The sequence below is a fragment of the Mastigoproctus giganteus genome, chromosome 5, assembly GCF_048544385.1.
Source record: "Mastigoproctus giganteus isolate SK-2022 chromosome 5, ASM4854438v1, whole genome shotgun sequence".
NCBI classification, from domain to species: Eukaryota; Metazoa; Arthropoda; class Arachnida; order Uropygi; family Thelyphonidae; genus Mastigoproctus; species Mastigoproctus giganteus.
Window position 1 is genome coordinate 174,544,670 of NC_143579.1, and position 14,888 is coordinate 174,559,557.

The 14,888-nt window shown below is 37.8% G+C and overlaps 1 protein-coding gene across 3 annotated transcripts in view; it reads left to right on the plus strand.

Moving 5' to 3' along the window:
* The first annotated feature begins 2,239 nt into the window (after nt 1-2,239).
* Nucleotides 2,240-14,888, plus strand: part of LOC150085858 (uncharacterized) — a 154,204-nt gene continuing 141,555 nt past the window's right edge. For 2 of the 3 annotated variants that reach the window (XM_090373540.1, XM_090373542.1), the window contains exon 1: nt 2,240-2,476. The gene's annotated coding sequence lies outside the window, so the exon portion shown is untranslated. The remainder of the gene's footprint in view (nt 2,477-14,888) is intronic. The other variant, XM_090373541.1, reaches the window with a different exon arrangement.

Sequence of the window (14,888 nt, forward strand, 5' to 3'; positions counted from 1 at the left end):
TGAGCCAGGTCGTCCACGGTACTCTGGCTGCTCTCCGTCAGGGATCGCCTGAGCTTCCTGACGGAGAACAGAAAAAAAAAAAAAAAAAAAAAAAAAGAAGAAGAAGAGAGCATTAGTGAGGGAGATAGCTGAAAGATGGGGGTAAAAAGGAAGAGGAAAAAGGAGTCAACTGCGAACACTGTATTTTCTTCGCTTTAAACGTTTGAATTAACGAAATGCTGTTTTTCCCTAGGCTAGTGGAGAAAAGAAAAGCAAAGAATAAAGATACCTTATTTGCCTTCATTGATTTAGAAAAGGCTCCGTTTAGAAAAGACTCCGTTCCAAGAAAGGAATTATGCAAAGCCTTTCAAAATATGTCAGTTGACCCAAAGCTTGTGGAACTGATTAGGGCAGGGTTTCCCAAACTTTTTTAGTCACGGAACTCTTTTCATCTCATTTTCATTTCTTTTTTCTATTTACGGAACACATGTTTTCTTTTAGTGGACACCAAAGAAAACCCCAGGGGCTCACATCTGGTGAATGCTTGGCAGACCCAGGGTCCTGAGCTGGATATCATCATTCTTTCTTTATTGCTTTCGTGGTGATTTCTCTCTCTCTCTCTCTCTCTCTCTCTCTCTCTCTCTCTCTCTCTCTCTCTCTCTCTCTCTCTCTCTCTCTCTCAAGGAAAAAGGGGGGATTTTTTTTTTTTTTTCAGGCTGGTGCAGCATAAGCCTCAGGCTTCCATGTGGCTAATAATAATACTACTACTACTAATAATAATAATAATAAACTGTTGGCTAAAATTTATTTGTCATACGACGCACTGGTCGTCCAGAAAGAGCATCTTTATTTCCAACACATGTAAAGCCGAAATTCAAATAAAAATGTTCTTGTTTATACTCCGGCACGACATCAGAAAAAGTCTTTTGGAAATATGTTTGCCGAGAAAAGTGCCCAAATGTAAAAAAAAATTCTCCTGACGACCAGTGCGTCGTAAGTAAAAAAATATTAGCAAACAGTTCTTTCGCTTCCACTAAACTTGTGTTTCTGTGTTCTGTTAATATACTGTGAGATGAAAAGTGTTCCGTGACTAAAAAAGTTTGGGAAACCCTGCCCTAATCAGTTCCACAAGCTCTGGATCAACTGACATATTTTGAAGGGCTTTGCATAATTCCTTTCTTGGAACGGAGTCTTTTCTAAACGGAACCTTTTTCTAAATCGATGAAGGCAAAAAGGTATCTCTATTTTTTGCTTTTCTTTTCTCCACTAGCCTAGGGAAAAACAGCATTTCGTTAATTCAAACGTTTAAAGCGAAGAAAATACAGTGTTCGCAGTTGACGCCTTTTTCCTCTTCCTTTTTACCCCCATCTTTCAGCTATCTCCCTCACTAATGCTCTCTTCTTCTTCTTTTTTTTTTTTTTTTTCTGTTCTCCGTCAGGAAGCTCAGGCGATCCCTGACGGAGAGCAGCCAGAGTACCGTGGACAGCCTGGCTCATCTCCCAGCGGTGGTGGCGGACAACATGGAGTTCTGCTAGGGGCTCTGAAAATAATTAAAAATTAACAATAATTACTTATTTCCTTTATTGTTTTATAACTGTCTACTTTCATTTTTAAAATCAATTTCATATGTAGTCAGAAATTTGTTTTTTTATTCTTTCCGAGAACGAAAAAAAAGTATACAGTATAGGTTTGTCCATTATTGTTTTTATCACTCTCTACTTTTATATTTCTAATCAAATTCTTTTATGCAGTCAGAAAATTGTTTTTTATTCTTTCTGAAAACGGAAAAAGCCCATACTCACCAGATGTTATTCCCCAGGGGCTCACAGCTGGTGAGTATAGGCTTGGCACACCCAGGGTCCTGAGCTGGATATCACCATTCTTCTCTTTCTTGGTGACTCCCTTTGACTCTCTCTCTCTCTCTCTCTCTCTCTCTCTCTCAGGGTAACTCGGGAATTTTTTTTTTTTTTTTTTGGCTGGTGCAGCATAAGCCTCAGGCTTCCTTGCACCTTGTAGCAATTAATAATAATAATAATAATAATAATAATAATAATAATAATTGCCAGTGTATAGTGAGTGTCGCGCATGCTCAGTGAAGTCGGAACTTCTCCGTCAGAATATATGTACCAGCAGATACGGAGAGTGCCGCGCATGCTCCGTGACAATTCCCGGCACAGACGGGCAGATAGTAAATGTTGCGCATGCTCAGTCAAGTCGGAACTCTCCGTCAGAATACGATTCACGACAGTTCCGAGTTCCGGTGACTCACGACACTAATGTTCAGGATTACCTGTCTATTACGTCGCTATGTGATCGTTAGTGTAGAAGCGTATTTTTAGTGCATTGATAATTTTGAGTTCTACTAAGGAATGTGTGCCGGTATCAGTATTTTTTGATAAACTCACTTGACACTGCTACTCCGTAATTAACTGTTTCTTTAGTTCGTATAAAATTGCTAGTTTTGTTGAACTTGAAGTTTCAAAAAATCTTTGTCAGTGTAAGTAAAGATTAATCAGTCTTTATTGATGTCATCAAGTATACGTTTCCTGCATTGGGTTTAAAATATCTGGTTTTAACAAATAAAAGTGTAACATGGTGTATGACCTCCCACGGGTTGCACTTGACTACTCTTCCCATAATGCTATTGCTGGCTCTCTGCATAAACCTGGCATCTTTCTAGTTAAGTTGTATCGACACATACCAAAGGTGTTTGTTTGGATTCAGATCTTAGTTGGAAGTGTAGTCCCACTGCATTATTTGCTTCAAACTACTGTTGTATTGATCCTGGTCTATTAAGGAGTGTTTTAGACTGATATAGATACAGCTGATCCTCCACCCATCCACAAAGAATTGAAACCATGTAGGTTAGGTAGGAATTATTCAAAAATTCACTCATAATAGATGGCTATGTAAAACAAAATCACATCACTAGTACTATTGAATTTCATTGTTGCAGTACAATTTTAGTGAAACTGCTCTTTTGGCATACACCACACCCATAGGTGTCTATCTGATGTCGAGAGCAGGGTTTTTCAAATTATGCTCTGCGGAGCCCTTGGGCTCTGCCATAGTTATGAGGCTCCGCAAGGATTTTCTGAGTGCCTTGGACTGTCAATGTATGTGTTATATATATAAAGATCTGGTGCTAGTGACAGACTGTTTCTGTATTTAGTGTATTTTTTTTTATTATTAAGGCTTTGGAATGTTTTTTCTTTCTGATGGTGGACTCTGCATGTCTAAAAAGTTTGGAAACCCCTGGTCTAGACTGTCACATAGTGTTCGGCCTTAATGCTATAATGCCTAGTGTTTCATATCCACAGTTTTACCCTGAAATAGGGTAAAACTGTGATCTGTGTTTCTTGTAGATAGCTTTGGCTTGGGAGTAGCTGGGCTACCATGGCAACTCATTCCATGAAGTGTTTTCTTATACTTCTTGGCCCTACATTTAACTCAGTTCTGTCAGCTTTCTTTAGAGTCAGCTAATTAAGGATGCCTTTTCAGTTTTCTCTCATTATCTAGGGAATGCAGAGTTTGAATAGGAAAGTACAACATTTACAGAAAGGACAGACAGGACAGGAGGTGGGAGTGCTATGCTCTTGTTTAAAAAGAACATATGACTGGCAATAATATGGCAATGCACTTGGTTGACATAGGTGAACAATGTAATGCTGGCACTATTCAAGGTTTGGACCTAAATGGATGACAGATCAACTGATGAGATTAGTGATAGAGCAGAAAAATGCATGGAGTGATTAAAAATTATCAGATGACGCAGAAGCATACAGTAATTAGAAACTAGTCTAATCATGTCACCAAGGTAATTAGTCAGGCTAAGACAGATTCCTAGTCTTTGGCTAGGAATGCAAATAAAGGTAGCAAAGAGCTCTTTATGTTAGCACTAGAAAGAAAGGATTGACCCTCACTGGTCCATTAGATATGAATGGCATAACTAATTGATAAACCTTTTCTGGTTGCCAAAAAACTGAATAAATATTTTGTATCTACAATCATGCATGAAGAATGTTGACAAACGGGTATACCAGAAATACCAACTTATAAATGGGAGCTCAAGGATTTTGAGATTACTGAGGAAAGTGTAACAGAAATTGTTGAGGCTGAAAGTAAACAGATACCTGGGGCTGTTGGAGGCTATTCAGTTGTATCAAAAAAAGCAACAAAAGAGATAAGTAAACCTTTAGCTGTAATTATGAAAGCATCCTTGGATTCAGGTGAAGGTTCCCATGGATTGATGTGCAAATATCTCCCCTATTCATAAAGGGGATCACAGGGAAAAGTGAGTAATTATAAAACTGTAAGCTTGATTTCTGTTCCAGGAAAATAAGAGTTGGTGATCAAAGTAGTAATGCAGGAGCATACTGACAGAAATATATTTATGCAGCATGGATTCATTAAGGAAAAATCTTGTCTGGAATTCTGATTGGTTACCATGACATAATAATAAAGGAGCTGCATGCAAAAAATAATTTTGACAATATTTACTTGGATGATTTCAGAAAAGCTTTTAACGCTGTTACACATGAAAGACTGCTATACAAATTGTAGCAGTGTGGCATTAGAGTTAAGTTACTGCTATGGATAAAGGGATGGTTGAGTGGCAGAATGCATAGAATGGTTATTGATGGGGTTTGCTCTTGGGTTAATGTTACTAGTGTAGTCCCTCAGGGTTAATAGTTGTAACCTTCATTGTTTTAAATATTTATTAATGATATTCATGAAGACATATCAAGTTTTGTAGTGATATGAAGGTTGGCAGGGTGTTTCATGATAGAAATCAGGATATGCTGCTTCAACAAGATTTAGAAAATAACCAGACGGACTGACATTTGTGGTTTAAGATTGACAAGTGCAAGGTTACTGCATATGGCCAGCTGTAATTCCAGATTAACATACCAATTAGATGGTACTACACTGAATGTAGTGGGGTAAGTCCCATATGAAGTTTTCTGAGTAATGTAAGACAGGCTGCTAGGACAGTTCATGGGGTCAGTGATATACAGGAATTTTGTCAGCAGGGATAAGGAGCTGATTGTCCCATTGTATGAGGTGACAGGTTGCATCTTGAGTTTGGCATACAAGTCCAGAAGCCTCATTTTAGAAAAGATGTTGATCTGTTGAAACGGGCGCAGAGGAGAGTAACAAGATTAGTCAGGAACATGAAGGGTATTCTTATGTTGAGAGACACTGTTACTTCTCCAGAATAGAATATTCAAAGAAAATACCTTCACAGAGAAATGGTGTCATACTTATTATTTTGGCATTTCCAAAACAGGAAAATATCCTACAAATCTGCAAAATTACTGACCTATTATACTCATCAACTGCATGAATAAAGTCTTCGAAAAAATTATCAGTACTTGGCTAACCTAGTTTCTAGTTCAAAATAACCTCCTAAACCTAGTGCAATGCAGCTTTTATGAAGACAGATCCGCTCTTGACCTATTGAGTAGAACATCTGTGATGCCTATCTATGAAAAGATTACCTTGCCATGGTTTTCTTTGACATAGAAAAAGCCTTTGAAATATGGCTTAGTGCGAGAACTGTATGATTTGGGACTATGCTGATATCTGCCACAGTTTATCAGGAACTTCTTATATCACTGTTAATTTCATTTCAATATCTCCTGTCATTCACCCAATATGTAAATGTTGGAAAGAGAGCTGCAAGATGCCATCGACAAAGTTGTTAAATGGTCCCAAAACACGGTTTTGCCTTTCACCCTAGAAGACTATTGGGATACATTTCTGTAGGAAGCATGACATCCAGACCCAGAACTTTGACAAGAAAATCAAATCATCCCAGTGGTTTGTAGTGTCCAGTTTTTTGGTGTAGTATTTGATAAAAAATATACTTTCCTTGATTACCTGACTCTGGATTACCTGTCTTAAGAAGCTAAACATTTTAAGAGTGCTATCTAGCACAACATGGAGAGGCAACTGTTACACACTCCTGCATTTGTACCATTCATTAATACATTCACGTTATTTGTACCATTCATTAATACAGCCATGGTTTTCTTTGACATAGAAATTTTATTATGGCACTACAGTCTATAGCTCTGCTAGACCAAGTGCTTTACATTAGCTTGATTCTGTACACCATGGTGCTTATGTGCTGAAGCAAACGAAACCACCTTGCTTCTATGCAGACAAATGTTTTTGCTAAACTATGCAGCAAAACTAAAATGGCAACCAAACCACCCAACTTGGAATGGACTTGTCTCTCCCAAATCGGAAAATCATTACAGAGTTTACCCGTAAACAGGGATACACCTTTTTTCATTACTCACTGATTGGCAACTTGACTTTGGTAAGATACAGCTTACTACCTCTCATACAGTCCCACTTTGGAAGTATCATATACTGCTGTGCAACCTGGCACCCTATGGCCATAGTTGTCGATGTGCCTAATAAATCCTGAAACAAAAAAAAAAAAAAAAAAAACAAGCTGTGCTACCTCTCATGCATAGCATGGGGAAAGCACACCTTATACCAACAGAACATACTGCAAATTCATGCTGCATTGAGTACTCAGTCTACATGGATGGATCTAAAACTGAGAGTCATGCTGGTGTAGCAGCATTACTACCAGCCAAGAAACTCCCTATTGAATGTAGTAGCTATACTGCAGAACTCTCTGCTATACACCTGACCTTAAATTTCAAACTCTCAACAAACAATAAACAACAAATGCACAGTGTTATATATACAGACTCCATTAGTGCTATACAAGCTATACAGCAGAATAGTATTAGTATTAGTATTAGTAACGGCTGCATGGTGCAAGAAAGCCTATGGCTTATGCTGCACCAGCCAAAAAAAAAAAAAAAATCTGAACAAAACAATGATAAAAACAAAAAATAAATAAATAAATAAATAACTAAATAATAATAATTAATAAATAAAAAAAATAATAATAAAATAAAAAATAAATAAAAAGGAAATTAAACCTATCATCCTATGCGCTTCCCTTACCCGAAAGTACTATCCAGATGACCTTTGAATTTCCCCAAACTGTCGGCCTCTACCACCCATGAAGGCAACTTATTCCAGTAATTTATAACTCGCTGGCTAAAATAGAACTTCCTGCAGTCGAATCTAAACATTTCCCCCCGTAACTTGAATTTATGTCCCCTAGTTCTAGCATCATTTATAATCTTGAAAATTTCGTCCTCATTCATTTTACTGATGCCTCTCAGAGCCTTAAACACCTCAATCAAATCTCCTCTAAGGTGTCTAGTTTCCAAACTCTGCAACCCACATATTCGAAGTCTTTCTTCATAAGGACGCCCTTTTGCCGATCTCACCAGGCGAGTTACCCTTCTTTGCACCCTTTCAAGAAGCTCGATGTCTTTCTTCAGGTGCGGTCTCCATACTTGAACACAGTATTCCAAGTGTGGTCTAACATAAGCCTTATATAATGGGATTATCACGTCCCTATCTCTACTTACAAAAGTTCGATAGATCATCGATAGGACACCATGGGCCTTCCTTGCAACCTGTTTACAATGCTCGGAGAATTTCATGTCTGACCGTATCGTAACACCCAAGTCCCTTTCCTCCAGTACTGGGTTTAGTTGAACTCCACCAAGTGAATAAGTTTTTTTGGGATTACTGTTTCCCAGGTGTAATACCTTACACTTTGTTGGATTAAAGCACAGCTGCCATTTTTCTGACCATTCCTGAAGTCTATCTAGGTCTCTCTGAAGAAGCTCAGCTTGACAGTGATCATTAACTACTCTTCCAATTTTAACATCATCTGCAAATTTAGACATCACGCCCTCTATCCCTTCATCAATGTTGTTTATGAAAATTAAAAACAACAGTGGTCCTAATACTGATCCTTGGGGAACCCCACTTCTTACCTCAACCCAATCTGAGGAATAGCCATTTATCACAACCCTCTGCCTCCTGCCCTGAAGCCATCCTTCTATCCATCTAAGGATTTTCCCAGTGATTCCAACCTGTTCCAGCTTATAAAGCAACCGCTCATGTGGGACTGAGTCAAAAGCTTTGCTGAAATCTAAATAAACAATGTCGAAATTATTCCCTAAATCCAGCTCGTGAGTGACCCTTTCGAAATAGCGAACCAGATTTGTTACACATGATTTTCCCTTTACGAAACCATGCTGAGTATCCTTGAGAATTTCAATTCGATCCAAATGATCCTGAATTCCACCCTTGATCATTGCCTCCATGATTTTCCCTACTACTGAAGTCAGACTGACAGATCGATAATTTCCAACTTCACTTTTAGAGCCACCCTTATGTATGGGAGATACATTTGCACTTTTCCAATCCAAGGGAATCTCCCCAGAGTCTAATGATGCTCGCATAATTAGCCTCAATGGTTCAATGCACTCGCTTGCCGCCTCTCTTAAGATTATAGGGTATATTCCATCAACTCCAGGAGCTTTACTGGTCTGTAGGCTCGAAAGTTTTTTCATTAAATAATCTTGCGAAATTTCAATATCATTAATTACATATTTTTTAACTTCGCTCCCACAATTTCCCTTTGCCACAAAAGGCTTTTCATTTGTAAATATCGATGCAAAATAACTGTTGAGTTCATCTGCAACGGCAGCTGGTGTATTTATTACTATCCCCTTTCCCTTACGTAAAGGTCCGATCTGGTTTGTCCTGCTCTTCTTGGCATTTATATATGTGAAGAATTCTTTATCCCCCCTCTTTGCTCTGTTTGCTAGTGATTTCTCATAAACTGCCTTTGCCTGTCGAACCTTTTCTGTGGCTCTATTACACATCACCTTGTAGCTGTTATAGGCATCAGTACTTTTTATTGTTCTGTAACCTTTCCATGCCACCTTTTTCTGCTCAAGTAATGCGGCAACTTCACTAGTCATCCAACTTGGAACCCTCCTCGTGGAGTATTTTTTTAATGGTATATACGCATTCAAGGCATCTGTGATTAATGTTTTAAAAGCGTACCACAGTTCAATTGTATTCATTCTCTGCGCGATATCTACCCAGTTAATAGAGGCCATGTAGTACCTGAAGGCATCGTAATTTCCTTTTCTGAAATTAAAACCCATTCCTTTGCCTTTTACTTCTGCTACCTCTCTCGTCATCATCTACCGTAGAACTCCGTGATCACTTCCTGCTACTGGTTCCTCTACTGTCAGCCCTGTTATGTCATCTGATTCATGTGTGATGATGAGGTCTAGGATATTCTTTTCTCTAGTACTTTCCCTGACATGTTGATACAAATAACAGTCTAGTTGATTTAAAAATTTTGTTCCCCATGTCGAGTTTCCTTCCCATTTACTCCAATCAATTAGAGGCAAATTGAAATCACCCATAATAAGGCATTGACGCTTACTTGCCCATTCCATTTGCATGTAGAGGCTTTTGTCATAATCTTCACAATCACCTGGTCTGTAGATTACTCCTACTCGCATTATACCTTTGTTTCCAACTATCTCACACCATACAGACTCTATACTAGCATGTGAAATGTCTGAATCCGGGAAAGCTATCGTCGCACTCAGGCTGCTTCTGATAAGAAGCATTACCCCACCACCCCTTCTATCTAACCTATCCTTCCTAAATACATTATACAAGCCGTACTGAAACTCATCATCCCCAATTTCCGGGTGGCACCACGTCTCTGTAAGCCCTATTATGTCCGCGTTACTTGTTTTAACCAGCAGTTCGAATTCGCTCATTTTATTGACGACACTTCTAACGTTACGGTATAAACAATTAAGATTTACTGTTCTTGTATATTTAACAACCCTAACACAACCCTTGAAGTTTTTTAGGCTCTCTTCCCTGATATTAGCTACCCGCGCACGTGAAACGTCTTTGTCCCCAGAACATCTAGATAATACGTCCAGTTGGGGTAACAGATAAGAACTCTTAAGGCATGTGCAAGAGTTACATGTGCAATAGTATGGGTACCTCATCTGATTGGTTTTTTTTTTTTTTAGGAGCATTAGCAACTAAGGCCATATTCCTCCGGGGATATGCGGTGGTCATTCCCTGACCTTTCCGCATCCTCCGTATTTGGTGGTCACGGGCTCGAACCCTGGTCTAATCAAGAAGCATGTGCTACGCACTGCTGCCCCTGCCCACCTGGCTACGGAGGCGCCACCTCATCTGAAAAAAAGACATTCAGCTTCTTGAAAGGGCCCAAAGATGGGTAACCCACATGGTGAGATTGGCAGAAGGGGGGGACCGTATGAGGAAAGGCTCCTGATTATGTGGGCTTACAGAGCTTGGCAACCAGGGACCTCCGGAAGGGGGGGGGGGACTTGATTGAGGTTTATGAGAGTGGCTCAAAGAGGGATTGGTAAAAGGAAGGCTGAATTTTCACTGTTATAAAGGATTCCAGAACTAGGGGCCATAAATTCAAATTACAGGGGAAAAGGTTTAGACTAGATTGTAGGAAGTTTTCTTTTAGCCAGTGAGTCATTGATTGCTGGAACAAGTTGCCAGTGCAGGTAGTTGAAGCTGATAGTTTAAAGAAGTTAAAAGGGCGACTGGATAGTTACCTATGTGAGAAGGGAAGTTTATAATATGTTGGTGTGCTGTGGCCACAGATGCCGATGTGCCCAATAAATCCCCAAACAAACAAACAAATCATAATATGTATTTTCTTATTTTTTTTTTTTCCCATTGCAGCAAAAGCTTGTGGCTTCCTTGCACTATATGGTGAATACTATTACTACTATTCGACCTTAAAGCTTGAGTGTTCAGCTTACCCTTAAGCAGTCGTGGCAGTGTTCTTTGAGGATTATATGCCCACTCAGAAAAAGTAATCCCATCATCTTAAAAATTGACAAAAAAAATTCAGAACTTTACTTTTTGATACCACTTTTTATTTTTAATGCACTCACTTATAAACAGAACTGTGAAAATCCATTTTTAATATTAGAAACATATTTTTAATTATTTTTGACACCCCTCCCCCATAGTGCTTGAGACATATTTTTTACCATCTTTATTTGGGAGTTATCTTCACTGTTGACAAGTGAAATGTAAATTGATAAACTTGTGTGCATCAACAATTGGATACCAACCAGACTCTTCAGTAACACAAAGCCAGAGATTACAACAAGTGGAGGTACTGTCATGAAACATAAAATACAGTGTGCTTCAATACTTGGTTGCAAGAGATGCTGCTAAATTTAAATTTTTGCCTTTTTGATGCATGCATATAATTATCATGAATAGGCTTAACTTGATCCTGCATTTTTCCTGTTTGTGTGACTAAGAGAGATTTCTGGAATTTTCAGTGGAGAAATCAAAGAATGCACTTTTGTTGAAAGGTACTTGGAGTTTCAGTTGTATGGACTGAGTAGATGGAGAGTACATCACTGAAATTGGACGGGGTTTAAAGACCCCCATGCATCTGACTCTGGGTTAAATTATACAGCATGACCTGAAAAGATTAATCACTGTGCATTTAAGCATCTGAGATGCTACTAGGATAACTCTATCAAAGCTTATTTACTTTTTATCAGCTGGCAGATGGTCTCTGTAAAATGCTGAGTACTTGGTTTTCAGTGCCAGAAGAAGGATTCTCATGTGTGCTGCAAAGCATATGAATTTTATATATCATCCCTTTACAATGTTTTATGGTATTGGACTAAAAGGAGTAGTATTCACTAAGAACCTTCATATATTGGAAGTTAAATGCTAGTATTGAACCAAATTTTAAAGGTTACAGTTCAAATGTATCATCTCATCAACATAGTGAAAAGAGTTCGTGCTGGCTTTCAGGTAGGACACTTGCAATCACCACCATGCAATCACCACCATTATAATTATGTTAAATTATAATTGAGTAATTGTCAAAAGTAGGTTTATAACTTCATCTGTCTGTAATTCTTTTTATTTTGTACTTTGAAGTTTCTGTCTTTGAAGTTTTTTTCACTGTATCTCAGTGTGGCTGCTGCCAGTCATCTTATTGATGGTCCAACAGAAGTCAGTTTATTTCTTGTCATATTCTGTAGTATGTCTTGCAGTCATTATTGTAATTCAGTTGCAAAACTCATTCAAGTCTGTTGGTAATGGTATCCTTAATTAGCATTAGCATTGGCATTTGATGCAAGAAAGCAAGCTTATGCAGCATCAGCCAAAAAAAAAAAAAAAAAAAAAAACCACTTCCACTTCACCCCTCTGTTCGTTCAAAATACCTGTCCAGCTGAGTCTTAAACTTATTTAGGCTATCAACTTCCACGACAAGGGATGGAAGTCTGTTCCACCAACCAACCACCCACTGGCTAAAGGCAAATTTCTGCACGTCTATCCTACATCTGTCTTTCCTCAATTTGAATTTATGCCCTCTCAGGTGATTATTCTGAGCGAGAGGAAGAAACCATTCAAGGCTTTATACACCTTTATCAGATCACCTCGCCGGTGCCTAGTCTCCAGACACTGTAATTTGCAAAACTTAAGCCTTTCTTCGTAAGAGCAACCCTTTGTTCCATTCACTAATCTTGTTGTCCTTCTCTGTACTCGTTCCAGCAGCTCTACATCCTTCTTGAAATGAGGCCGTAACCCCCAGAATTGTGCTTTAGTGAAATGTGAGCTTTACGGTGATGTTCATTCAGTTGCTACACGTGCGCAGCTTTGTTTATGTGTATCAAGCGTGCCTCCACATTTTGTAATTGTGCTTTATTCCCTAAAAATGAGTAAAATACTTAAAAGGTGTGAAAAGGAAGCGTTCTGGTGAAGACACTACAGATTCAGAGGAAAAAGAAAAGCAATATCGATAGACAGGCAGACTAGGTCAAAAATTCTTACCTAGGAAAAATCTGAACAGGATCATCAGTAGTTATGTCATTTGTATCTAGTGGATGAATGAAATGCGATTCATCCCTTTCCTTCTAGAGTTAATATAAGCAAAGATTTTTCTGTTTTTTTTTTTTTTTTTGCAGTCTTAGCCAAAGACTTCTCTAATCTGTGTGAGTTTGCTTAACCCCGTTAGTGACTTGGTTTCAAGCTAGTTTGTACTTTTTTGTAGTTGTCTGTGTTCCCTGATAATTTATAATCATCCTGTGCATTTTTCTTTCTTTTCTGCCACTAGTCTCATCAATTTATCTCACATTCATTTAGGTCTAAACATGAACAGTATCTCTTTTTTGTTATAAAAGCTTAGCAGCTTCTATGATTATTTTTGTGAATGCTTCCCATTTAGAATTTCTGTTGGTAACAATATCAGTTGTTCTCACTGAAATTAATTAAGCTGTCTAAGACATTTATAGTTGCCTTTACGAAACCCAAATCGCTTCCCTTTACACTTGACAGTAATCATATCTTTAAGTCAATCTTATATAAGTATATTACAATCACTTCTACCTAGTGGTGCCTTTATCTGGATATTCTTAATGTATGAAGGGTCATTGCTGATAATCATTGCTTTTTCTTGTTGCTTTTCTAACATACTGCCATAAAATGCAGTCATCCAATAAATCTTGAAATTTTCTGCTACTATTCAAGTAACCAACCCATAAGTGCTAGTCAATATCTGGAAAGTTAAAATCCCCCATTATAAGGCATTCTAATTTGCTGGCTCTGCTCTGCTTGTTTGTTTGGTTGTTCATCATACTCATCAGTCATTTAGCCTATAACATACTCCCACTTATTTTTGTTTTCACAATGTGTATGTCTCACCAAAATGACTCAGCGTTGTACTGTCTTCCCATATCATTGCTTCTGTTCCGTTTTTGTATTGCTCATGTGTTTATTGGCAGTATGCATTATCTGCGAAAAATGTAGTTAACTGTTTTTTGACTCTTTTGCTTCAATTGATTTTAATAATTAGCTGCTCAAAATACGAAGAGGATCATTTTCTATAAAGCAAAAATGTTTTTATAGTAGAACCTCGTAAATTTAACATTGAGACTTACCTCTTGCTTTATTTTTGAAACCTAATACTGTATGTCTCAGTTAGTAGTAAAGTGCAGAGATCAAATTCTGTGGAAAGATATGCCTTCCAACAGAGTGGTATAGCAGTGGTGGTTATATTTGTGCTAGATAAAAGACTTTAATATAATGTAGTTTTTAAAAAAAGCATTTGTTGCCTAAAACATTTCCTTATAACCAGGGCTTGACAAATGCAAACCCTACTGGCAACACACAAAAGGGATGCGCCCACCAAAAAAAAGTGTTTATTTAATAGCATAAAGTCCTAATAAGAATAAGCGGAACAGTAATAACAACATTAGTTTTTGATAATATAGTTTATTATATTTAATTTCTCCAATACTCGTCATGCATTTTTAATTTTTGCTACTTGAATGGCACTTTACATGATGCATTTTATTTGAAAAATGCCACTTATCAATAGTACGTCCTGGTTGGAACAAATCAATTGTTGGTCCATTAATTGATACTGTCAAGAGGTTCTCGAAACTAGAACTGTATAACATGGATCTGTTCTTGAATTTAATTAAATTCATGATGCTAAAACCCCTCTTTCATGTGATGCTGTCGAAGTTGGAAGGACTGCCTTATAGATATCAACTTAAAGTATGTGAATGTTGCAATAATATTTTATTATTAATGTTAATAAAAACATTCTATTTTATCTAGTCTGTAGCTACTCACCAGCTGGTAATATCTACGTGCCATGGGAAACCAGATTTGTTGAGCCCTGCTTATAACTGAGCTATTATAGTAAAGTATTCTGTATTAGCTTCCAAATTAGCCACTTCACCTAGGATGATATGGAGTTGTAATATATATTAATTTCTACTTGAGTAAGTGAGATTATAATAATAATAATAATAATTAAGGAACGAAATGAAATATATGTACAGTAGAGTCCCGATTAACTGAGGCTCATTTAACCAAGGTTCCACATTATCTGAGGTGAATTGTCGAAAAGTTGTATATACTTTATCATCAAAGACAAGAGTACGTAA